The sequence below is a fragment of the Scyliorhinus torazame genome, chromosome 16 (assembly GCF_047496885.1).
Source record: "Scyliorhinus torazame isolate Kashiwa2021f chromosome 16, sScyTor2.1, whole genome shotgun sequence".
NCBI lineage: Eukaryota > Metazoa > Chordata > Chondrichthyes > Carcharhiniformes > Scyliorhinidae > Scyliorhinus > Scyliorhinus torazame.
The window spans coordinates 26,198,503-26,226,069 of record NC_092722.1 but is presented as its reverse complement, the minus strand read 5'-3'; the positions used below and the strand labels follow the sequence as shown (position 1 = coordinate 26,226,069).

Here is a 27,567-nt window from a genome sequence, read left to right as displayed (position 1 = left end):
GATACTGGATGTGGAGCAAGTAAATTTAAGGTAATTGGCAAAAAAAATCTGAGGCAACACGAGAATGCTTTTTTCCCCCCATTGAATGGTGATCTGGAATCTGGCTTGGTGGTGGGAATAGATTTAATCATTGCATCCAAAAAGATTGGTGGACGATAAATTATGAAATATGCATCTTAATTTAGACGTAGGTCAGCAAGTAAAAGTATAAATACACTCGGAGATGACTGAACCCGGGTGAGAATGATTTTTTTTTTTACAAGTGAATAACCCAGGCGTTGCTTTTAGCCTTTCATTTGAGAGGACATCAAACCAAAAATCGCATGTAAGTATCCCGCCATTTAATGTTTAAAATGGGTATGAAAATGCTGTTCTGACTGGGGAGGTGGGAAAAGAGCATGAATTGACCCAACTCTACCACATGGTTGGCACAGGTCCGTCGGGCCGAATGGCCTCCCTCTGTGCTCTGCCATTCTGCGGACGGGATCAGATGAGGAGGCATGGGTCAAATTCTCTGCTGTGGATCCGATGATTTCGTCGTTTTAATCTCAGGCTGACCACTGAACGCATGGGTGAGGGAGTGGCGGCTGCGCGGGTGGTTAACCCGCCACCTGTTTGTACTGGAGAGAAAACGTTGGTCGCGCGCGAACCCCCCCCCCCCCGTCTCGCGCGCGCGCGGCACCCAACTCCCCCCGCCGGGCGGGACAATGCGCCGTCGCGCCAGGGGTTTAACGGACAACACCTCCGCTCCAATCGGCGAGCGTGGCCGTCTTTCCGCCAAGCGGAAACGAGCCAATGGCTGTGGAGTGGAGGCGGGACTTCCTAGAAGCGGGGCTGGGTGGCGGGAGGTGTGTGTGGAGAGGAGGGAGGCGAGCAGCAGGTTCGGTTGCAGGGTGGCGAGCGCGCGGCGAGGCGGCAAAAACAAGGGGAGAAAGCGCGAGCGCCGGAGGTGGGTGCCGGCTGTCGTGCAATGAATTATAAAACAACCCAGCTAGCCTCGTGTAGCCGCTGGAACCGTAAATGAAAGTACAATTAAATTTAAGAGATGACAGAACTCGGGGTGGGAATGATTTTTTTTTAGCAGCGGCGAGGAATAACCCAGGCGTCGCTTTATCGGAGAGGAAATCAAGCGCAATTAAATTTAAACATCCTGTCATTTTATGCTGGAACTAGCAATTGGCTGTCAAAATGCTGTTAAAACTGACAGAACCCCGATGCCAGTGCTAAGAGAGCATTGTGGTACGCATCGGTGAGCCAATCTTCATCTCAAGCATGACATGCATTATCTTCTTGCCTTGATTTTATAATTTATTCGGGAGATAATCGGGTTAAAGCAGCGCAGAAGGATATATAATCTTTAACGAAGATGTGGAGTTGTTGGACTCTGATGGAAGTCCATCCCCATGGGCAGTGAGTGACTACATTCCAAATTCAGTGCTTTTCAAACAAATTAAACACGCTTTTAATTTTAAACGAGCCTTGGTTTTTTCAAAAATGGACTAAAAGCTGCGTTCTAGTCAGGGACACTTCAAACAGCCAAATATCAATTTTAAAGATTTTTGTAAATGGAGTGAAAAATACTTTCTCATGATTGAGAAATCTCAAGGGCAACAATGTACGAGACAGACCAGGACCTTGACAGTTAAGAAAGATCTGAAGTGGATTAGTATCTTTACTGAGTTGCTTATTTGTTACTTCGCATTCTTTCCCAATCTGGGATTGCAAATTAATTTTACAGATAAAATTGGGAATTTTGGTGTTGATAGATGTGTACAGGTAGGATTTTTTACAGATGGCTTATTGCTTATTCATGTGTTTGCAAAATGTTCTTCTAATTTTGGTAAGCATGTTACTACTTTTGCACTACTTCTATTGGAATGTCTAATTTGGCTATCCAGCTTTGACAAAGGGTCATCCAGACACAAAACCACAGATGCTGTCAGACCTGCTGAGATTGCCCTGTATTTTATGTTGTTGGTTATCCATTCAGTGGCCTCCTGAAGTGGTGAGTGGAGTAAAGATCTTAGTGGGCAGGTTGATGTGGTGTATCCCGGGACTCTTCCACAATCATACTTTGGGTGGTCCCAGGGCAGCACGGTGGCATAGTGGTTAGCACTGCTGCCTCACGGCGCTGAGGTCCCAGGTTCGATCCCGGCTCTGGGTCACTGTCCGTGTTGAGTTTGCACATTCTCCCCATGTTTGCGTGGGTTTCGTCCCCACAACCCAAAGATGTGCAGGGTAGGTGGATTGGCCACGCTAAATTACTCCTTAATTGGAAAAAATGAATTGGGTACTCTAAATTTATTTAAGAAAATACTTTGGGTGGTCCCTCAACTCTGAATCATGTAGCAGGTAATTGACGTGAAGTTAGAATGGGTGGATTTAAAAGTAAAATAAAGATGTTTCCTGTGGATCAATTGGTTAAGGTCAGAATAACTGAGGCTGTACATCCCAACAAGGTTGTAAGAACAATGTTTACTTTGCAATAGCACCAGTGCTGGAGCTGGTTTCAGAACCATTGGGCTGGGAAAAGAAAAATTGGCCAGGCATTCCTGTTGCTGTCTCTGTCCAATGATTGTGATGGAAGTGGACATATGGGCACTTAGTGGGTACAGGATGAGAGACAACTGTGACGTGTTCTGTGGAGGAATTACTTGCCGATACTCAAAATTTAGGCCTACACATGAAGGGTAACCATTTTGCTTATGGAATGGCGGAAGAGTGTCAACTTTATACCATGGTGTCTGCTTTCTCCTGTACTCAAAGATGTTCTTCTACTTTTGGGATACTGTCTGAATGCAATTTGTTGCGACTGGCCTCTTCATATTCTTCCCTGAAAGGGACTCTAATTCTTTTTCTCGTGTTGTAATTGGACCAGTAAAATATTTCCATTGCGTTATGAGTTCATAGCAGTTTTACAAAACTTGGCTACGAGAGGCTGCTATATAGCATTTACCTATTGACTAATAAATCTTTTGGAGGTTCCCACATTTAAAAAAAAAACTGATCAGCTAATATCAGATTATACGATTTTGACATAGAATCATATAATCTTACAGCACCAAAGGTAATTATTTGGCCCATTAAAGCGTTTGAATGCTCTCTCAAAGATCATATACTTTAGTGGTTCTGGTGATGCAGATGATGTTGGCATGGCTGCTTTTATTGCCCATCCCTAATTGCCTTGAGAGCATTAACAGTCAACCACATAGCTTGAAACTGAAGTCAGATGTGGGCCAGACAGGGTAGAAGTGATAGATTCCTTTCCCAGAGGATGTTAATGTATCAGTTGAGGTTCTTATAACAATCCAACAACTTTCATAACAGTTTCCTGATGCTAGATTTATTGATTCAATTTCACAAAGTGCCATGGTATATCTTAAAATCATGAGCTGTGGTTGTTAGTCCAGTACAAACCACTGCAAATTTCCCTGCCTTTCCCAGACCCTTTTAAATGGTGCTTTTTCAAACATTTATTTGCTTCCACTACTGCTTTGAGCGATTACTATATCTATCTCTTCTAAAGGATCTCCAAACCTGTTCCTTTGGTGATAAATTTATGTATCATATTTACGTAATCGTTGACCTCCAAGTAATCATTGACCTCTATCTCTTTGCACTTTGATGGATGATCACCCACTTTATTTCACAGTTCTGCCTGCAGATTGTCTACTTTCTGAAATGTGCGTTTCAGAAGTTCACTAGCTTCTAATGTCCACAACTGCTGCTCCAGTTCAGAAAGTTTTGCTAACTGAAGATGTTTCTCATATGTGTAATTTTTTTTTTTTAATAAACATTTTATTGAGGTAATTTTGGTTTAGTGACAACAAAATAAACAATATACATGAAACCATAAACATAGTGCAAAAGCCATTTACCTCTTGTACAGGTCCCACCCATATTGACCCCCTACTCTAATCTAAACTACTCCCCCCGGTCTGCTGACGATTAATTTCCCGCAAAGAAGTCGACGAACGGTTGCCACCTCTGGGTGAACCCTAACAGTGACCCTTGCAAGGCGAACTTGATTTTCTCCAAACCGAGAAAGCTAGCCATGTCCGATAGCCAGGTCTCCGACTTCGGGGGCTTTGAGTCACTCAATGCTAATAGTATCCGTCTCAGGGCTACCAGGGAAGCAAAGGCCAGAACATCTGCCTCTTTCTCCTACTGGATTCCCGGGTCTTCTGACACCCCGAAAATCGGCACCTCTGGACTCAGCGCCTCTCTTGTTTTTAACACCGTGGACATGACGTCCGCAAACCCCTGCCAAAATCCCCAAAGCTTTGGGCTTGTCCAGAACATGTGGACATGGTTCGCCGGTCCTCCCGCACATTTTGCGCACCTGTCCTCCACCCCAAAGAATCTGCTCATCCGGGCCACTGTCATGTGAACCCGGTGAACAACCGTAAATTGTATCAGGCTGAGCCTGGCACATGTTGCTGACGCGTTGACTCTACTCAACGCATCTGCCCATCGACCATCCTCTATCTCACCTCCCAGCTCCTCCTCTCACTTGCGCTTCAGCTCCTCGGTCCGCGTCTCTTCCGACCCCATAAGCTCCTTATAAATGTCCGAGACGCTCCCTTCTACTACCCACGCTCTGGAAACTACCCTGTCCTGAATCCCCCTTAGCGGTAGGAGCGGGACGGTTGACACCTGTTTACGCAGGAAGTCCTGCAGATACCTGAATTTGTTTCCCCTCGCCAACCAAACTTTTCCTCCATCGCCCTCCATACTCGGAAAGCTCCCCTCTATGAACGTATCCCCCATCCTCTCAATCCCCACTCTGCTATAACCGGAACCCCCCCTGTCCATACTCCCCGGGGCAAACCGGTGATTATCACAGATTGGGGCCCAGACTGATTCTCCCACTGCTCCCACATGCCGCCTCCACTGGCCCCAGACTCTCAGGGCCGCCACCACCACAGGGCTGGTGGAGTACCGTGCCCGCGTGAACAGCAGGGGCGCAGTTACCAACGCCCCCAAACTGGTGCCCTTACATGAAGCCGCCTCCATATGCACCCATGCCTCCCCCCTCCCCCACCACTCTCTTCCTGATCATGCTATATTAGCCGTCCAGTAATAGTTGTTGAAATTTGGCAGCGTCAGCCCACCCTCTCCCCGACTCCGCTCAAGCATTACCTTCCTTACTCGCGGGGTTTTGCCCACCCAGACGAAGCCTGTGATCACTGTTGACCCGCTTAAAAAAGGACCGCAGAATAAAGATGGGGAGACACTGAAATACAAATAGGAATCTCGGGAGGACCGTCATCTTCACCGTTTGCGCCTTCCCAGCCAGAGACAACGGAAGAGCGTCCCATCTCCGAAAGTCGTCCTTCATTTGGTCCACCAGCCGGGCCAGATTCAATTTATGCAGCCGTTCCCATTCCCGCGCCACTTGGATGCCTAGGTACCTAAAGCTTCCCTATACTAACCCAAACGGCAGCTCTCCCAGTCGCCTCCCCTGTCCACTCGCCTGGACCACAAACATCTCACTCTTTCCCATATTAAGCTTATACCCTGGAAACCGGCCAAATTTCCCCTAGAGTCCTCGTGATTTCTTCCATCCCCTCTATTGGGTCCGAAACATACAGAAGCGGGTCATCCGCATAGAGCGAAACCCTGTGCTCCACCCCCCCCTTTTCTGCCTTTTCTGCATCCATTGCGATCACTACCTCCACCTCTCTACCTCCCGTGGGCATCATGATCACACTTAAAAGCCTTCTTACATTGGCCACCAACTGCCTGCCCTTAACAAACCCCATCTGGTTCTCCCCAATAATGTCCAGAACACAATCCTCGATCCTGGAGGACAAGATTTTGGCCAGCAACTTGGCATCTACATTCAACAGGGAGATCGGCCTGTAGGACCCACACAGCTCTGGGTTCTTGTCCCGCTTAAGAATCAGCAAAATCGTTGCCGGTGACATGGTCGCGGGCAACACCCCTCTTTCCCTTGCCTCATTGAACATCCTCAACAACACCGGCCCCAGTATCCCCGAGAACTTTTTATAAAACTCCACTGGGTACCCGTCCGGACCCGGGGCCTTACCCGCCTGCATGGCCTTCAAGCCCTCCACTATCTCTTCCAGCCCGATTGGGACCCCCAGCCCTTCTACCCGCTCTCCGTCCACCTTTGGGAAATTCAGCCCCTCCAAGAAATGCCTCAGCCCCTCCAAGAAATGCCTCATCCCCTCTGGCGCCGTAGGGGGTTCCGACCTGTACAGTCTGCTGTAGAAATCCCTAAACGCCTTATTCACCCCTACTGAATTACCAACCAGGTTCCCATCTCCGTCCTTTACTTTCCCTAGCTGCCTCCCTCTTCCTCAGCTGCTGTGCAAGCATTCTGCTGGTCTTCTCTCCATGTTCATAGATCGCCCCATCGCCTTTCTCAGCTGCTCCACCATCCTCCCTGTGGTCAGCAAGCTAAACTCCGTCTGTAACCTCCGCCGTTTCCTTAAAAACCCTGCCTCTGGGGTCTCCGCATACCTCCTATCAATCTGTAGTAACTCCTTTACCAGTCGGTCCATCTCCGCCCTGTCCACCTTCTCCCTATGGGCCCGGATGGAGATCAGCTCCCCCCCTGACCACCGCCTTAGTGCTTCCCACACCACCGCTGCCGAAATTTCCCCCGTGTCATTCACCTGCAGGTAGCTCTGAATAAATTTCCTCAGCTGCTCGCACACCCCTTCATCCGCCAAAAGTCCCACATCCAACCTCCAGTGCGGGCACTGGTTACTGTCTTTACTAACCTGCAGGTCAACCCAGTGCGGAGCATGGTCTGAGATTGTAATCGCCGAGTACCCCGTGTTCACCACCCCAGCCAGCAAGACCCTGCTCAAAATAAAGAAATCAATCCGGGAATACACTTTTTATACACGTGTGAGTAGAAGGAGAACTACTTCACCCTCGGCTGCCCAAATCTCCATGGTAACTAGTCTTTGAATCTAGTCCTGTGTGAAAGACCTGACTGACCCAGCCTTTCCTCAGTCTAACCTGGTCCGTAACTCTAAGGTGAATCTCCTGCAACATTACCACATCCGCCTTCAATCCCTTAAGATGCGCAAACACACGTGCCCTTTTGACCGGCCCATTTAACCCTCGAACATTCCAGGTGATCAGCCTTGTAGCCTCATTGCCCCCCTCTCCGCCGATCAGCCATCCCCTTTTTTAGGCCCACCTCCAGCCCGTGCTCCGCACCTCCACCGGTCCATCCACAGGCAGCCCCCGCCCCCAACCTCCTCTCTGTCCCTCAGCCCAAGTCCCTCCCTCGTCAGCAGAACATCTCTTTTCCCCCCCCAAAGTAACAACACCCTGTAACCCAACCCCTTTACTAAACCAAGCATATAACATATGCACGCCCCCCACTGTGCTTCCGAGGGCTAGCTCGCCCAGCTAGCTTGGTGGCCCCCATCCCCGGCGCCAGATAGTCTCCCACCTATCCGCCCCCCCGCTCATACAAACAAACTCCAACATCAAACAATCCCCACACAATTGCCCAACAGAAAAACACCAAGATCAAAACAAGCACCCCTCCATCCCCCAACACTGCAAATGAAAACCTTAACTCACTCAGCTCTACCGCTGGTTCCAAATCAATGCAAACGGCATCACAAACATCTTCCATGAAATGCAAAACGGGAAGCTTTTTACAAAAACATAGAAACAATAAGAAAAACCAAAGCATGAACGTTGCAGCCAAGTTCAAAAGTTCTCAATCCATCACCAGCCCTTTCTTTTTTGCAAAGTCCAACGCATCCTCAGGCGACTCGAAGTAGAAGTGCTGATCCTCATGCGTGACCCAGAGAGGGGCCAGGTATAACAGTCCAAACTTCACCTTTTTCTTAAAAAGGATCGACCTGATCTGGTTGAAGCCTGTTCTTCTCCTGTCTACCTCTACACTCGGGTCCTGGTAAACCCGCAGGATGCTATTGTCCCATTTACAGCTCCCATGTCTGCTTGGCCCACTGTAGAATTTGCTCCTTATCCGAGAACCTGTGGAATCTCACCACCATTGCCCTCGGGGGGGGGGGTCTCCCATTCGCGGCTTCCTCGCGAGTGCTCTGTGAGCCCTATCCACCTCCAAGGGCTGGGAGAATGTACCATCCCCCAGCAGCTTCACAAACATGTCTGTGATGTATGCCCCAGCGTCCGTTCCTTCGGACCCCTCCGGGAGCCCGACGATTCTTAGGTTCTGCCGGCGGGACCTATTTTTTAGGTCCTCCACCTTCTCCAGGAGCTTCTTCTGCTGGTCCATCAGCATCCCCACCTCCCGCTCCACCGCAGTCTGATGTTCCTCCTGCTCAGCCAGCACCTTCTCCACCTCCTAGATCGCCCGAACCTGGGCGTCCAATCTATGCTCCAACCACTCAATCAACTCTTTTATCGGATCCGAGCAGTCCCGTTTCTGTGCAGCAAAGCCTTCCTGAAGGACTTGCATCAGCTGCTCCATAGACTGCTGGGTCGACAAGCCAGAGGTCCAAACCTCCGTCATGCTGTCTTCTATGCAGCTACAGCCCAAGCCTTCTCTATTTTTTTGTTTCTGCCCTTACGAACACTTCTAGTCCTTCTCTCCATGCACCGAAGTGGAATTCAGTAAACAATTGCCACTAACATCCGTTTATATGATGTAATTTCTGATAGTAAAACATCCAGTTCTTCCCATGACACCGGTACTGCACATCTCAACTCTAGCCGTGTTTTCCATATTACATAGTTAAAATCAACCAGTTTTATGATTTCATTCCTCACATTGTTTTAGAACAAGCATCTTGAGGCTTGCTTACTTTTGAGGCTGGATTCTCCAGGCTTTTTTTTAGCACCCTTCATTTCTCACTGCTCCATAAGAGGTACAGTGCTTTCTATTATCAAACAACATAACTCCATGCCGGCCAGTTTCTTTTGCAGGACTTTTTGTATACCACTATGTTGAGGTGCCTCTGGACAACATAGAAAAAGGCAATAAAAGGCCATCAAACATGTGCAATTAGAACATGGTGCTAATTGTACACCATTGACTCACTCTCTAGCTATGCAGTATACTGGGAATGTAAGAAAAAACTGAACAATTCAGGAAAAGCTCTGGAAATTTCTCACTTGATTTCCTCCGGCAATCGAACAAAAAAATTGCAGGAGACTGCAGCAGTTCATAGTTCCAGATATTTAGCGATTCATTTTCTTTAACTAAAAATGTTGTTTTCTATAGGAAACATGTTGAATTCACTTTCAAAGGATGAACCCATTGCATCGTATGTTTCTCAGTGACTCTGCCCAACTTCTTGGGATCTAATTTAACTCTTTGTCTATGGACAATAAATACATGCCAACTAGCCCAACTATCCTTATTTATCTTGAATGATCCAACCTACCTGTAACCATCTCCAAAAACCTCCGTCATGCTTCATGTTAGTCTCTTAAATATATACAGCTTGATAATTAAGACTCTTAGACTGCTTGTCACTTTTGTTATCTTCAGTGCCAGTACTCCAGCATCTCCATCTACTTTGCTACATGTGGAGGCCAAAACAGTACAAAGTACGTACTATAAGCATTCATGTTTGTGTGAACCTTTTATTCTGGTCCAGGTCTCACAATTCACCCGTATTTCTGCTGTCTTGTGTCCTGTAGCCTAATTTGAGCTTTGTTTTAGGAATAGCTGAATGACCTTGCAGCCAAAAGATTACCTCTAAGGTGTTAATATGTTGCATTTCTTTAACAGTATAGATGTATTACCATAAAGAGGTTCCCATCTCTGGCTACATTAGAGTGATGTAGGTTTAATTTTCCACACTCCTATTTTCCCAATGTCAGTTGTAGAGAAATATGGAATGCAGAGCAGATAATTTATTTTTTAAAATAAATTTAGAGTACCCAATTATTTTTATTTTTTTACAATTAAGGGCAATTTAGCGTGGCCAATCCACCTAACCTGTACATCTTTGGGTTGTGGGGGTGAACCCACGCAGACATGGGGAGAATGTGCAAACTCCACACGGACAGTGACCCAGAGCCGGGATTCGAACCAGGGTCCTCAGCGCCGCAGCCCCAGTGCTAACCACTGCGCCAAATGCCGCTCTCAGAGCAGATATTTTCTAAATGGAGAGAGTGAATTGTTTCTGGGCAGTTAATGTTGGTAGCTTTATTATGCCTCTGAGGGGCAGGCAACACGAGTTTTCTACATTACAACTGTGACTACACTTTGGGAGTATTTTATTGACTGCAAGTGCTTTGAGACATCCTAAAGCTGTGAAAGGTGCTATATAAATGCAAATAATGGGATGATGGTTTTTACCTCAATATGGCAGCAATACAAAGGGGTAGAAAAATTATGTTTCAATTTATAAGCTCTGGTCAGACCTCATCTGATGTACTACATTCTGAACATCATACTTCAGGAAGAATATATTGGCCTTGGAACAGGTACGGTGCAGATTCAACAGAATGACAATGGGGATGATGGATTATATTATGAGGACATGTTGCATTTAATAATACTTGTATTTACTTGAGTTTAGTAGATTGACTGGTGATCAAATTGAGGTCTTCTAAGATGATTAAAGGATTGGATAGGATAGATGGAGATAAACTGTTTCCTCTGGTGGAATCTAGATCAAGAGCACATATTCTTAAAGTAAGAGCTAGGCCATCAGGAGTGATGCCTAGAACAGGGTTTTTCAAGCCACGGGCAGGTGTCGGAAGGGTTATGGAATGATCAGTCATGGTGTTCCCAATCACGAGAGAAGTGCCCAATGGCCATGACTGGCTTTTAAGAATACCGGCCGTCACCGACTTTTAAATGCAACTGATGCAGTCTTCCTGACAGAAATGGTGGCAGAGAGCTGGTCATGCGCCCAGCATGTACACTGACGTCACGTGCCCTGTATATCCGTGCTTTAGGCGCAAAATCATGGCGGAAAGATTGCTCCTTTCCTAGCTGCGAGCAAGCAAGGCAACAGGACTGTGAAGAACTGAAGATGGATCCTTTTATAATGAAGAAAGGGCCAGAGGCACCAACAGGCCAGGATCTCCCAACTGAATCTGCTGGAGAGAGCTGCTCAGGAGAATTCATGGCAGGAAAAAACAGTGGTAGTGTGAGCTGCTCTGGAGAGTCCACGGCAGAACAAGGCAATGCTAGCGTGAGCTATATACAGAGCTCCATGGCCTCTGGTGAACAGCCTACTAAGAAGAAACTGAAATCAGGATCAAAGCAGTATAAATATGATGTATGGCTTTGTTAATTGTGCCAATGCAAATCAGGATGGAAAGCCATGTGTGTTATATGCAGTGAAGTACTGGCAAATGAGAATTAGATGCTAACAATGTCTTTTCAATTCTAAATGAACTGTACCTCAAATTACAAGGGAAGGATGATGATTGCTGTGAAGAAAATATGCTTTCCAAAAGTCAGTGAAAGTTTGTCAAATGTGTGTGCAAAGCCAAAACTACTACATGTTCCCCATACTGCTATGACACATCGAACAAAACTCTGTTAGCAGACTGGCGAGCTTTATTCAGTTGCATCTGGTTGTGCTGATCAACCGTTTTTGTTGCTACTTTCCAGAGGACAAGTTTCAGATTTTGAAAGGGAAGAGGTGGGTGAAATGTTTTTTGAGTTTGAGATCCCAGAGTCAATTATTAACTTTCAGATGACTCCAAATGGAGAGACTGAATTTCTGCCCCTCACCTGTGACAGCACATTAAAAACATGTCACAAGTCCATGAGGCTGTCAGCATTCTGGAGTGTCATCTCTGCGGCGTTTCCAGTGTGGAGTAAAACAAGCATTTGTTGCTTTTGCCCTTCACAACAACCTATATGTGCGAGGTTGGATTTTCCGTTCTCACAAAGATGAAGACAGCACAAAGAAACCGACTGAACTTTGAGCATTGCCCTCTCCTCCTGTGAACCTGTTGCTTTAAAGATAAGCGAAGGTCAGCTGGCATGGGTCCCGATGGTTGGCCAGTTGGTAAAAGTGGGTCCTGGGGACCAAATGTTTGAAAAACACTGGTTTAATGTATCCAATTTTTTGGATTTGAAAAATTATATTACTGTACTGATGTTGCAATCGTAGCAGAACATTTTTTTCAATTGTGTGGGCGAGTAAGGGATACTTGTTGCTGTGAGTGCTGAAACTGCAAAGTCTATTTTTTATCCCCACAGACTTGTATTGAGGCAAGTGGATTTTAAATTAAATGTTTTATTTCCTTTACTAATACAACAAATCAAGCCTTAAAACTGTCGTATCTTGCAGAATAACTCCTGATGCATGTTAAACTGTATGCAGTTTTATTAAGCCACTTTGCCTGAGGTTTTTGATACTTTATTATTAACAGGATTCAGTAATAGAATTGGAAGTCCTAGCAAAAGATAAACACCTTTCTGAACACCTTGTATTGTTGAATCTCTTGCAACTGATCCAATAGGCATTTGAAAATTGAAAAACATTGCATGCTCCTGCTATGAGCATAAGAAAGCAATTCTCTTCATCTTTTTGTCAATTAATTAGCATTTGGGAGGTGCATGAAGGGTATCTTAGGGTGTTCCCCCCCCCCCCCCTCCCCCCCCATCTGTACGTTTTGTTTCATCGCTTATGTGGCTGAGATTAGTCATTCAACAGTATGGACCTTTGGCATAAACTTGTGCTGTAGCATTCTGTAATGTGGAAATTTTGTTTTCCTGACTAATTTTGGAATTGTTGTATTTTTAAAGCACAGCTAATTTAATTGTTTTCTCCCTATTTCTGAACTGATTGATTATTTCTGGGTTTCATCAACTGTAACAAGAAAAGTTATTTTTAAAATTTAGTCAAAATGCAATATCCTAAGAGCCATAGTGCTGTTATTCAAATGCCAATAATAATCAAAACAAGCCAGAGAAAGAGTGGACTAGATATATTTACATGAATCAAAAGACAGATGGAAAAGTAGAAAATGAAAAAAATGTTGTTATTGTAATGTGATTTCTGCGTGATGAATGTCGATTGTATTATATATATATATATATATGTATCTGTTGCAGTAATGCCTGGGTTAAGGTATATAAGTTGCAGTAATATTTTTTTAAAATCCTGGTATAACATACAGGCAGACTCTGTCTGAAAAAGGGGGCAATTAAGATGTTGTAAAATTGTGATGATCATTCATTCCAACCATGTATATTGTTTATCTATATCGGGCTGATGCAATTTTGTTTTATAGAAAGAAGGTTCCCTGGGGTTTTGATAATTGAGGGGTTGTGGTTATCTTAGTTAGATGGTCAAACCCAGTTAAATGTGATAGAGATGCCAGGTCTGTAGCAGGCAGTTTAACTTTTAGTTTTTTGAGGGGCTTGAAGCTGAGCAAGAGCTTTTGCCAAAGACTGTCAGGTTAAGCAGTAGTCTCCCAAAACAGCAAGACTTGCAGCAGGTATATGAAAGGATTTGTCTCCCAAGCAATATTTCCACTAAATCTCTATTCAAGTGTACAGCAAATATTCTTGTGTTTGCTAACTTTATTTATCAGTGGCTTTTGACCAAAGGTGGGCTTTGCTTAATTGGAGATAGAGAAGATATCAGTTAGAGGTTAGTGTTTCCGTTTATAGTTAAGAACTGTTTAACTGTTAATTATAAGCTATTTTCTACGATACTGCATTTAATCCTGTGTTAAGAATAACGTTTGTATTAATATAAAAGATACCTATTGGTCAGTGGAATCACTGGGTAAGGCCCAGGAACAGGATCCCTGGTTGCTTTTGTGTTACAGTAGCTGAAAAGGTACAGTAAACTGTTCCAACCTCTGCTTAAGGATGCCAATAGCTCCTCCGTGAACAAACACTTTCCAGATCTGCGTGACTACTCATTGGATAAATATCCTGTGTCATTGGGGATGCCCAGTTATTTAGACTTTAATTAGATTGTTTCCGTTGATTTTATCCCTTCAAAGTGCTGTGAAAAGGTTTCTGCCTTATCGAAATAGCCATTATGTGAGTTTTGAAAGTGAGTCCAACAAGGAATGCCCTGGTTGTGGGTTCAATGCAATCAAACCAGATCTTTTATTTGTCTATTGTTCAATAATGGGTACTTAAGAGCCAATAAATACCGAAAGAGCAAGATCAAGAATAGAAACCCTGGTTTGATCCTTATTCTAAGATCCAGTCTCTGGTAACAGTTCTTTCATGTTGTGAAACCCAGCACAAAATAGGATTTAATATGGGACTCTTTTGTCCCTATGGTTCAATTATGCATGGAATGATCTTACTGAGACATGGGAAAGAACAAAGATTGTTAATATGTACTTTAACAATTGGAATAAAATAAGTTTTCTTTTAATTTAGAAATAATACTGTGTACAGGAAGGAAGGCAGCATCAGCATTTTGAGAACTCAACGCAAGCTCACACTGCACTGTAAGTGCTGCATTTAGTTTACATAATTAATAGTACTGTATTCATTTTATCAATAGAGCTGGTCTTTAGGAATAACAGTATTGTCACTAGGATTTCAATGAACTGTACAAGTGGATGCATTAAATGTATTACACTTTACTTGTATCAACTATGAAAAATATTCAGAACGTTAAATTGTTTTTTGACTTTCTAAACTGAGATTGTGTTTAGAGAACAGATTTGTATGGTGGTAGGGTGGAGTAGCAATTAGGTCTGTCATTGAGGTGGGATCATTTTACAGTCATGATTTAATAGTGTGACACAACAAGCATATTGCAGAATATGAAAGCACATTAGTTTAAGTATAATTTTCTCTAGAAACATATTGCAGGATTTGTATCCAAGTAAAGCTAGTGATCGTAACACTAAAGAGGTTACTCTGGCAAAAGAGTGAAAACAGGCACTATATGCTGACATGCCTGCTTGAAAGTCCGGTTGTTGATTACCATAGTTTTAAATTGCCTGGAGCTGCTAAAGCGCCTGCAGAATTAACATTCAAGGGCTAATTAGATGTATTTTAGTTGAACTGGATATATCAGCTTCATGAACCACCTCCACTGAAGGTGTAAAGTGCCCCTGCTGATAACAATGCAGGTTTCATGGTGGCTCAGGGACCAAGTGAGAGGGCTCACATGTTCTCTGACGTGGCACTGCAGGTCCAGAGGAGAAGGTATGTCCTATACCCACAGGACACAGAGAGGGAGAAGCTCATCCCCTCCACCCCATTTGCAGCAGCTATTTTTTTATGCCTGCTTCCTGTCCTTCTCCCTTTCCTCCTGCAGACAAAAGGAGATCCCCAGAAAAATATCCATGATCAAGCAGTTCCTTTCCCCTGGTGACTCTTAAAAGGTAGTATAGTACAGCACTCTTTTTAGTTGAGGTCCTCCAGAGAATTTTCAAAATATGTGTTGATAGCGTTGAAGTGTGGCGCACAGTGGCACAACGGTTAGCATGGCTGCCTCACAGCACCATAGACCTGGATTCAATTCCGGCCTCGGATGACTGTGTGGAATTTGCACATTCACCTTGTCTCTGTATCGGTTTCCTCCAGGTGCTCCAGTTTCCTCCAGAGATGTACAGGTTAGGTGAATTGGCCATGCTAAATTGCCCCTTAGTGTTCATGAATGTGCAAGTTAGGTGGGGTTACAGGGATAGGGTGGGGGAGTGGGCTGGGTAGGGTGCTCTTTCAGAGGGTCGGAGCAGACTCAATGGGCCAAATGGTCTCCTTCTGCACTGTAGGGATTCTATGACTTCTAGATAAGTGGCTCAGTATCGATGTATTTCAGAAGTCCTCTTCAATCTTCAGGTGAAAAGTAAAAGATGGTTTTCTCAAGTAGCACTCAAAAGCATCAGCAACTATTTGTTTGCTCCCGGTTAACTGGTTGCCGTCAGGAGAGAGTGTTGGGTCAAGTATTATCTACCAAAATGTAATGCAGCATTTTTAGATATAGTTATAGATATAGAACATACAGTGCAGAAGGAGCCCATTCGGCCCATCGAGTCTGCACCAACTCAATTAAGCCCTCACTTCACCCTATCTCCGAAACTCAATAACCCCTCCTAACATTTTTGGACACTAAGGGCAATTTAGCATGGCCACTCCACCTAACCTGCACATCTTTGGACTGTGGGAGGAAACTGGAGCACCCGGAGGAAACCCACGCAGACACGGGGAGAACGTGCAGACTCCACACCGACAGTAACCCAGCGGGGAATCAAACCTGGGACCCTGGTGCTGTGAAGCCACAGTGCTAGCCACTTGTGCTACCGTGCTGCCCTACCATTACTGAGCATGAGCAGGCACTTTAAATTGCAATCGAACCATAATGATCCTTTGAACAGGTACTCCTAGTGCAAGCTCAACTACTTTGCCAAGATGGCATCATGGGCTAAACTGGTATTTCAACTCTAGTCCCCATCTTGGAGGTCTTTTAGCCATGAATCATCTTGGAATCCCTACACCGAGGACTTTGGACTGGGAGGAAACCGGAGCACCAGAGGAAACTCCACACAGACACTAACCCAAGGCCGGAATTGAACCTGGGTCCCTGGCGCACTGAGGCTGCAGTGCTAACCGTTGCCAACATGCCACACTGGAGTAGTCAAATCTAATTCTTGCCTGTGGCTTTAAATTCTGGGGAGAATCTCTGATCATGTTAATCGTATTTCAGACACAAATTTGGGTGGTACAGAATGATAGAATGATTTGTTATCCATGATGCAGATTCCATATCTTAGTGACACCATAGTAGAGAAACAGTGAGCAGTTATGATATACTTCCCACAAAGAGGAATATAAGATATTGCATTACTGTAGACTGCTCTTGCACAACACATGCTGGTAACTCAAAATCAGTTGTACATAAGGATCAGGGAGCAGGCTGCCTGTGTTCCTACCAGCTTAAAGAAAGAAAGGGATTTTAAAAAAAGGATTATCTCTATACTCCATTTCATAAATTGGGTTGTGATTATGTAGCTTTCCTCACTTTACTCATCATAAGATATAGAACATGTACATCACAAATGAAACAAACTTCAGTGTTCAGCCATATTTATTGACGACTCTAAAATAACATCACACAGGCGGCACTGTGGTGCAGTGGTTAGCACTGCTACTTCACAGCGCCGAGAACCCGGGTTCGATTCCGGCCCCGAGTTACTGTCTGTGTGGAGTTTGCATATTCTCCCCATGTCTGCGTGGGTCTCACCCTACTACCCAAAAGATGTGCAGGGTAGGTGGTTTGGCCACACTAAATTGCCCCTTAATTGGGGAAAAAAAGGAATTGGAATTTAAAAAAATTAACATCACACTAGGTCACCTTTATGCATTTCCCATGGTTGATTGCGGAGTATCATTGCAGAGCTGTTTGCCTGTCTTGCCGTCTTGGGTGGGGAGGCATGGGAGGATCAGCTCTAAAGAAGCCACAACAACATTTTCCTCATTCCATTTCTATTTACCAAAAAGAAATGTTACTGATAGTAAATATGGGGACTGCCCATGGCATCGATTCCAGAACTGACCATGAGGAGAACTAGGGGAATTTGTCGAGCGTATCAGGTTACAAACAATATTTGAATAATGGTAGACCTTCCATAATATTGCTCATGATTGGTCAGAGGATACACTGCTTTATAAGGTCACTGCAATTATACCTTGTAATGTGCAATGTGTTATTCTGATGCTCATGTCCATAGAATCATAGACTCCCTACAGTACAGAAGGAGGCCATTTGGCCCATCAAATCTGCACTGACTCTCTGAAAGAGCACCCTAACTAGGCCTGCTTCCTCACTCTATCCCCGTAACCCAAACTAACCTGCACATCTTTGGACGTTAATGGGCAATTTAGCATGGCAGATGCACCTAACCTGCACATCTTTTGACTGTGGGAGGAAACTGGAGCACCCAGAGGAAACCCACGCAGGCACTGGAAGAAATACAAACTCCACACAGACAATCATCTAGGGCTGGAATGGAACCCGGGTCCCTGGTGCTGTGATGCAGCAGTGCTAACCACTGTTCCAAGGTGCCGCCCGATGAAATTCAGCTGTTAGGCTTTTCACAGTCGTATAGCCTAGTGTTAATGCAATTAGGTATTCAATGTTCACATGTTGCTTTGGGTAGGATATTTTCAGGAAAGTGCATTCTACCCCAGTAAACCATCTACTTCAGGAGGGAGAGGAAAGTTTCTCCAGAAGAAAGTATGTGAAAGTAGTAAGTGACTTTCAGTACTAATGTATTTTATGAGAGAAAGGATAATTATTATTGATTGAAGATTGTGGAAGCATTTCAGATCAATTACTGGATTGAAGAGAATGGACTTGAGAGTCCTTGAATAAATATGGCTGAAGATTGAGCAATTGAACGATTGATGCCCTGGGATTTTGCTGGTCTCTCTTTTATTGTCAATGGATTAATGCCATTAATGTGGTCTGTTTGGCATAGATTTGGTTCATGTCCATGTAACTAATCTTTGTGGATCAGAATTTCTTTTTTTATTCACTGTCTTTAGAGCTGTTCGCACCGAACCCAAATCTCAGGAAAGGATTAACTATTTACATGTTGTGCTTTTGCTGTAGTTTGCAGATCATAAACATATAATCACTTCAGGAGACTCTGGTGATCTACTTTGCTCTTTTCGTACAGTACCATGGCAATTATACCCACATGAGCAGACAAAGTTTCATCCCAAATCATCTTATCCCAAAGGTGATGCCTATAACAGTGCAGCTTTTTTTCAAAATTTAGTTGGCATATGTGGTGCATTTATTGCCTATTCTCCTCTCTAATCAATATAAGCTAGTTAAATTGTCAACAAAGACTTCCCAATGGGTAAATGCACCTTGACGTGTTGGACTGGGACGTGCAGACAGGAAGGTTAATTCCTAAGCATTCAGACCTAGCTGATTCGACTTGTAATGGTTCATATTCTGTAGTTGACGTTTGTGTCTCCAGGCTGACAAAATAACCTAGCGTCATCGTGGTTCATCCTGCTAATTGTGGTGCATGGTGTTCTGCAGTAAGGTACATGTGCGTGACTCTGCCGTGATGCCACACACATCAAGTAGACTATCTGATAGTTATTACTTAAACTCTCAGATAACAATTGGCCTCTTGGAGAGATGTCAATGACCATTATATTGTATGCCTGGAGTACCCAATTATTTTTTTTCCAATTAAGGGGCAATTTAACATGGCCAATCCACCTAGCCTGCACATCTTTTTTGGGTTGTGAGGGTGAAACCCACGCAGACACTGGAAGAATGTGCAAACTCCACACAGAAAGTAACCCGAGGTTGGGGCTGAACCTGGGACCTCGGCGCCTTGCCACTGTGCTGCCCCTGACTGTTTTAAGGTGGAGTGAACACTAGAATTTTCTTTTGGCGAATTGTTCTAAATCATTAACAAAGTAAATAATTCTGTGGTTTCTTTAAATGTAATGGCATAGCTAGGCTTTGAAATGGATCAACATCTTTCATCCAAGGAAGCATTTAGATGAGCGCTTGAAATGTCATAGCATACAAGGCTATAGACCAAGTGCTGGAAAATGGGATTAGGGTAGATAGGTGCTTTCTGTCCGGTGCAGACCCAATAGGCCGGAGGGCCTCTTTCTGTGCTCTAAAGCTGCATGACTATGTAATACCACTCACACCACCATGGAGTGCTAAGATGCATTTTTGCATAATTCTACATGCAAATTCCTGATCTGTTGGCTCTTGGAGTTAAAGTCATAACCTTTTTCAGAAGAAGACAAATTGAGGAGGAGGTAACACATTATGCTTGAGCACCTTCCAGAGACTAGTAACAAAAGGACCTCAAAGAAGGCCTGAGAATTGGCTGCCTGCCTTTATCTCTCTGCAGCGGAGTACATGTTGCATATAGACATAGAGAGGTATGCGAGAGGTGTGAATCTTTAAAAGTAGGAGGGAAAATTGGTACCGACTTGCATATAGAATTGTATATCAGATCATACAGAGACACTTCTGCATATCAAGTGCGGGTTCAGGTCAGCAAAATGCTCTGAAATGAGAGCAGTTTCTAAATGATTCAACTTGCTTGTTGCAAATATGTTTTAAATGTTTTCCAATTAAGGGGCAATTTAGCGTGACCAGTCCACCTACCACGCACATATTGGTTTGTGGGGGCAAGACCCACGCAGACAAGGGGAGAATGTGGAAACTCCACACAGACAGTGACCTGGGGCCGGGATCGAACCCAGGTCCTCAGCTCCGTGAGGCAGCAGTGCTAAACGCTGTCCCACCGTGCCACCCCGCAAATATTTTTTTAAGATTCATTGCAAATTGTCATGAGATCTTTTTAAAATTCCTCTCTCGAACTGTTTTGAAAATATATTTTTATAAGAACTAAACGTCAAACACTGTTCTTGGTCCTTTTTTCGAATGGCTCCTTTTCATGTTTGCGCTGCAATTGGAGAATCTATTATTTTTTTTAATCACTGATTTTACTAGTGGGTCAACAAACGCAACTACTTGTTTGTCAGTTTTGGCAAGATTTTTGCAATGAACCTGCTGACTGCGAATTTGGTGAATGGTTTTCTGATATGTGCAGGTTATATATTAGGATTTGGTTTAAATGTGTTAGATTTGATGGGGGAAAAATTAGTATGTGTAACAGAGCTTAATTCTGATTTGCCAAGACTGACTGCATTAGCCAAAATTGGGACTTGTGAAATTATTGATTATTTTGATACCTTCTGAAAGAAAATGCAATTTGTTATGTTCGGAAAGGGTTGTTTAGACATAGACATAGAACATACAGTGCAGAAGGAGGCCATTCGGCCAATCGAGTCTGCACCGACCCACTTAAGCCCTCGCTTCCACCCTATCCCCATAACCCAATAACCCCTCCTAACCTTTTTTTGGACACCAAGGGCAATTTAGCATGGTCAATCCACCTAACCTGCACATTCTGGGCACCTATTCTGGGCTCTGTCTCCATGCTTCTAATGTTCCACAACACCTCTAAAAGTATGATTAAAACCTCAATCGTGCCAGGGAGACATCACTCAACACCTCATCGCCGGTTAACTATAACCTGTGTACAAAAGCATCGAGCGAGCAACTCTCCGAATTGGAAGATACGCCAATTGTGTAAACTCCAAGCAGCACCGTTATTTACATTACACAATTAACCTCAGCGACTGAGCTCAAACTGAAATGGGGTTCTGCGCAGTTCTTCACATGCAGTACAGTACACGCATAAAGAAACCAGACACTCAGAACACCAATCATACGATCGCTCTGTAGATTGCAGCTATCGAAGAAGGTGAGTGGGCTTCATCTCCTTTCAATCCTGATGCAGTGTACGCCACATTGGCTTTAAATGATTCCTTCAATGGAATATTATCTTCTGCTAGACTTTCCGGAGTTTGACTGACTTCAGTAGTTTCAAAAATATATATCAAGACTAAAACTCAAGTCTTATGATTTTTAAAAAGATTCAGACAGTTTAAAGAAGCCAGGATTCCTCCTTAAATTATCCAGTTGGACTAACAATCATCAAACTTTAAGCTCACACAAACTTCAGGGGCCTGATCAAAGGACAGCAGTGGAAACACTCGTGGCCATTGCTCATGGCGTCTCACTCCACACCAAGAAAAATTTGTTTAACAGCTTATCATGTGTTATGTGGAATTCTGAATAATGTGATTTCTGTTAAATTTAGTATACTTATGATCAATTATAGTTCAAAGGAAACTGTTCTGTACTGACTTTAGTGTCAGATCGAGTACTCAGCTATTATTCCTTCATTTCTAACTGCTGTAACTTAAAAGGGAAGGAAAGTCTTGAGCAATTCTGTTTTCTTGCAGTGTTTCCTTTTTTACAGAATAAAATATAGCTTTTAGAAAATTCTGATTGACTTTTGTTTGAAATAGAATGTCAAATATTTACTAGTGTGAATAACCTGAAGTTGACTTATCATTTTCATGCTACATTGTTCTGGAAATATCATTGCCAGGGGAAAATCCCAGAGCGGTTTGTTCACAAACAGCAAGGATTGCAAATTAAAATCAGCTGGAGAATAGCTCTCGAGCTGCACGACTTTAGGAAATTACGCAATGGATAGAGAAACGTGTATTCCTACCCTGCAGCATTTTTTCAATCAGCTGGGCAGTTTGAAGTAATTTAAGACACACAATATTGAATTATAAGCCAGAGTTCTGTAAATGAATGTTTGCAGAAAACAATAGTTGCTTTTCACATTGTTTTTATTATTATTTTTGATAGATAGATATTCAGTAGTGCTAATGATGTAAAAAATCTGCCACAAACCTTTTGGTTAAATAATTGTAGAACTTCAGGGCAGGACTAATTCTAGGTGCAAAAGAAATGGGGGAGAAGTTTAAGCTTGTAGTTTAGAAAGAATGCAGTTTGGGGTGGCATGGTGGTGCAGAGGTTAGCACTGCTGTTTCACAGCGCCGAGGACCCGAGTTCGATTCCGGCCCCGGGTCATTGTCCATGTGGAGTTTGCACATTCTCCCCATGTCTACATGGATCTCACCCCCACAACCCAACTATCCTGCACTTCTTTTGACATGGGAGGAAACCGAAGCACTGGGAAGAAATCCATGCAGACACGGGGAGAAAGTGCAAACTCCACACAGTCATCCAAGGTCAGAATTTAACCAGTCCATGCTGCTGTGAGGCGGCAGTGCTAGCTATCGTGCCACCCCCATTTTGTCTCAGCCATTACTGTGGCAGTCACATAAAGCATCCCAAGAACAGCTGAAAATCGAGAGGGAATAAGGAGAGAAAAACCTAAACCAATGATCACAAAACAAAAAGGTTTTGGCAAAATTATTGGGACTAAAGACCAACAAGTCCCATTGGTTTGCATCTTAGGGTCAGAAATACAAAGATATTAGATACATTGGTTGTAATCTTCCAAAATTCCCCAGATTCTGGAAAAGGTTCAGCGGATTGGAAACTCATAAATGTAACACCTCTGTTCAAGAAAGGAATGAGACAGAAAGCAAGAAACTACAGACCAGTTAACCTAACATCTGGCATTCGGAAATGCTTAAATCCATTACTAAGGAGGTAACGGCAAGACATTTAGAAAGTCACAATTCAATCAGGTAGAGTCAACCTACAGGTGGGGTTACTGGGTTACGGGGGTGGGGTGTGGACTTGATTAGGGTTCTCTTTCCAAGGGCCATTGCAGACCCGATGGGCCGAATGGCCTCCTTCTATACTGTGAATTCTAAAAAACCTGGTTTTGTAAACGGGAAATGCTGTTTGAGTAATTTATTCGCGTTCTTTGAGGAAGTAACAAATAGGGTGATAATGGGGAACTAGTAGATGCATTATATTTGGATTTCAAAAATACATTCAATAAGATGCCACAAAAGGTTAGTGCACAAGGTAAATTTTCATAGTCAAAAGCAAATTACTGCAGATGCTGAAATCAGAAACCAAAACCGCAAATACTGGACAAACTCAGCAGGTCTGATAGCATCTGTGGAGAGAGAAGGGAGCTAACATTTCAAGTCTGGAAGACTCTTTACAGATATTGGGGACAAGAGTGGTATGGGCAAAATGTTGTTTACAATACATTAATGCCCCAGTGAGAGTGTTGAGTTACTAGTGCTGGACTGCTGAAATCAGAGACTACATCTGGACAAATGAATGTTAAAATCCAGAAAGTGATAGATCTGATCAGGCTGGAGTCCAGGAAGCATGAGACTGGACTGCAGCACATCATTATATTGAAGGATGAAATAATGTTTCAGATTTGTCTGTAAGTAGCATGCCAAGGTCAGAAGTATGGTCTGGTGGCATTAAGATGTGGGTTTGTGTTCAAAAAGGAGCAAAGGACCGAAAAAGAAAACGGCTGTAATAGGAACAGTTGCCTGGTATAGCAACTGGACCCAGTCCACAAAGCTCTGCCCAAACCCGAACTGCCCCAGGACCTCCCAGAAGCATTCCCACTCCACCCGACCAATGGCCTTCGGTCCATGGCCACCACCACCTCAACCTCACACCCCTCTGAAGGCATCATGATCACATTAAGTAACCTAATGTTGGTCGCCAATTGCTTCCCCCTAACTAACCCCGGCTGGTCCTCCCCTATTACCCCAGGGACGCAGCCTTTGATCCTCCTGGCCAATAGTTTGGCATCTATATTTAACAGGGAAATTGGTCTGTATGACACACTGCTTTCCGGGTCCTTATCTCGCTTTAAAATGAGGGAGATCGGAGCCTGTGACAACGTCGCCGGGAGCACTCCCAACACCTTTGCTTCATTGAAGGCCCTTATCAACAGCAGTCCCAACACCCCTGAGAACTTGCCACCGGGTTCCCGACCGGTCCCGGGGCCTTACCTGATTGCATCGCCTCCAGCTCCTCTACTACTTCTATCAGCCCAATTGGGGTCCCCAGGCCCTCCACCAGCTCCTCTTCAACCTTCAGAAACTCCAATCCTCCCAGAAACCACCTCATCTCCTTTTCCCCGGCTGGGGATTCCGATTTATACAATTTACTATAAAAGTCCCTAAACACCCCATTCACCCTCGTCAGGTCTCGGACCGTATTCCCACCTGTGTCCTTAACTTTCCCAATATCTCTCGCTGCCTCTTGCTTCTTCAACTGGTGCGCTAACATCCTGCTTGCTTTCTCCCCATATGCTTACACTGCCCTTCTCAATTGCCCTACCGCCTTACCCGTAGATAACAGCCCGAATTCCATTTGCAACCTGTGCCATTCCTTTAGCAGCCCTTCCGCCGGGGCCTCTATATATCTCCTGTCCACCTGCAGGATTTATTCCACTAGTATTTCTATCTCCGCCCGCTCTGCCTACTCCCTATGTGCCCAAATCGAAATAAACTCCCCCTGACCACAGCCTTCAGTGCCTCCCAGACTGTACCTGACGAAATCTCCCCCATGTCATTAATCTCTACATATCCCCGGATGGCCTTCCTCACCCACTCGTACAGCTCTTTCTCCCGCAACAGTCCCACATCCAGCCACCATTGCGGGTGCTGAGTCCCCTCTTTGTTCACTCGTAAATCCACCCAGTGTGGGGCAGATTCTGACACCACTATCGCCGAATACTCGACATCCACCACCCCTACCAACAACATCTTATCCAACACGAAGAAATCTATTCAGGAGTACACCTTGTGCACATGGGAGTGAAATAAAAATTATTTTGCCCTCAGCCTCCCAAATCTCCACAGATCCACCCCCCCCCCCCCATGTGATCCATGAACCCCCAAAGCTCCTTAGCTGTTGCCGACACCCTACTCGAGCTCGACCGGTCAGGTCTCGGATCCAGGAACCCCCCCTTATAATAGACCGATGAAAGTCCAGGTCAGCGTCCTCCCCCAGCACTCGCCTGATAAATTGAACATTGTCCCAGTTCTGGGCATAGATGTTTATCAACACCACCGGCATCCCCTCCAGTTTCCCACTTACCATAACGTACTTCCCCCAGAGTCCGTCACTATATTTCCCACCCCGAACGCCACCCGCCTTATTGACCAAAATCGCCACCCTCTTCGTTTTAGAGTCCAATCCCGAATGAAATACCTGCCCAACCCAATCCTTCCAGACTAATCTGGTCCCCCACCTTCAGGTGAGTCTCTTGTAGCATGGCCACATCCGCCTTCGATCGTTTTAAAGTGTGCGAACACACGGGGCCCTCTTGACCGGCCAATTCAATCTTCGCACTATCCATGTGCTCAAACATTAGTGCAAACAAACAAAAACAACTCCTCCCCAAGCCCAAACAACCCCACCATCTTTCAATAGAGAACAAAAAGCCGAGAAAGAAATGGCTCCAAACGCAAATTATCAGCAGCAGCATCAAAGTATCTCCACCAAAGTTCAAAGTCCACCTTCTCCTGCCAGTCCATTGTCTCTGACAAATTCTACTGCCTCCTCCGCTGACCCAAAGTACAGCTCCCGGCCTTCGTAGGTCACCCACAGACGTACAGTAGCCCAAACTTCACCCTCTTCTTGCAGAGGGCCGCCTTTACCTTATTCAAACTTGCTCTCCTCTTGGAACTCTGCACCCAGGTCCTGGTACACTCGGATTTCACTACCCTCCCAGGTGCAATGCCTCGTCTGGCACACCTCATAACTTGCAACTGCCGTTGGCGGCTCGTTCCCCTGGGGCTTCCGCATTAGCGCCCTATGTGCACGATCCACCTCCAGAGGCCATGCGAATCCTTCCCCTCCCAACGGCTTCTCCAGCATCCTCCCCACATACTTGCCAGCAATGGCTCTTTCACTCCTCTCCAGCAGTTCCACGATCCTTATGTTCTGCCTGCGTGACCGGTTCTCCAGGTCTTCAACCTTCTCCTGGAGCCGCCTCTGCTGATCCCACATCAGCCCCATCTCCGCTGCCATCGAGGTGAACTGCTTTTTGTGTTCCCCCTCCATCTTCCGGATCGCTTGGGTCGCCAGTTTTGTCTCCACGCGATTGACCACCTCCTTGATCGAATCCACCGCCTGGGCCAGGTCCTCCTGACTCTCCTTGCGTTGCTGGGTAAACTTTGCGTTCAGGAAGCTCACCAGCTGGTCTGTCGACAGGGCCGCTCCCTGCCCCTCCGCCATCCCCACGTGTGTTGCAGGCGCCGCACCAACTCCAACTGATTGATTTCCTCTTTTTCGACCGCTTCTGGCCCTCAGCTCCATACACCAGTGGGTCAATCGCTTCCACTCACTTCCCCTGCACCTTTTTGCCTCCTCACATCCACCTGTTAACCGGGGAAAGGGTCCGAAAAAACCGCCGCGAGCGGGAGCCACCAAATGTACGACCGCTCAGTCCATGGCCGCCACCGGAAGTCTCGTTGTAAGACTTCTTACTGTGTCTACATAACAACAGTCTCTGATCTTCAAGGTTGTTCATTGTACGTGAAGATTGGAGGTAAGTCTTTCTGGCAGGTGAAATTGCACCTTCGTCTTGTATATGAGATGCTGGGAAATAACAATTGAAACATTATTACAAGTACATTACAAGCTGAGAAAGCAAGATAGATCCATTAGTCTGAGGTTGGAGAATGCATGCTGCAAATAGAAAAGACAAAGTTTCATGAGTATCATTAATAAATTAAATATTAATTCAGTATTAATTTAAATACTAGAAGTCCATTTGGACCGAGAATCCCAGGCATTCAAACATTTTGGTGAGTGGACCACCAGCCAAAGTAGTTCCTGATGTCTTAACATTTTGAAAGTGTCAGTTTCAAAGTCTGAAACACATTTTTTCAAAAATCCATTTATGGGCTACGGGTGTCACTGGTTGGGCCAGCATTTATTGCCCATCCCTAATTTCCCTTGAACTGAGTGGCCCGTTTCAGAGGACATTTGAGAGTCAACTACATTGCTGTGGATCTGGAGTCACATGTAGGCCAGACAAGGCAAGAATGGCAGATTTCCTTTAGTATGGGGCATTAGTGAACCAGATCGGTTTTTATGACAATCAACAATGTGTTTATGACAATCATTAGACTTTCAGCCAGTATTTTTTATTGAATTCAAGTTTAATCATTTGCCATGGTGGGATTCGAACCCAAGTTGCCAGAGCATTACCCTGGGATACTACGATGGCATGAGGCACAGGTTGGCTATGATGGATTGGGGAATGGTACGTAAAGCGAAGACGGTGGATAGGCAATGGTAA

General features: G+C 44.7%; 1 protein-coding gene across 7 annotated transcripts in view; it reads left to right on the top strand.

Annotated features, from left to right (window-relative positions):
• Positions 1–835: 835 nt before the first annotated feature.
• Positions 836–27,567, top strand: part of kcnab2a (potassium voltage-gated channel subfamily A regulatory beta subunit 2a) — a 341,966-nt gene continuing 315,234 nt past the window's right edge. For 5 of the 7 annotated variants that reach the window (XM_072478111.1, XM_072478110.1, XM_072478107.1 and 2 more), the window contains exons 1-2: positions 836–949; positions 14,309–14,379. The gene's annotated coding sequence lies outside the window, so the exon portion shown is untranslated. The remainder of the gene's footprint in view (positions 950–14,308; positions 14,380–27,567) is intronic. The other 2 variants (XM_072478108.1, XM_072478104.1) reach the window with 1 other exon arrangement.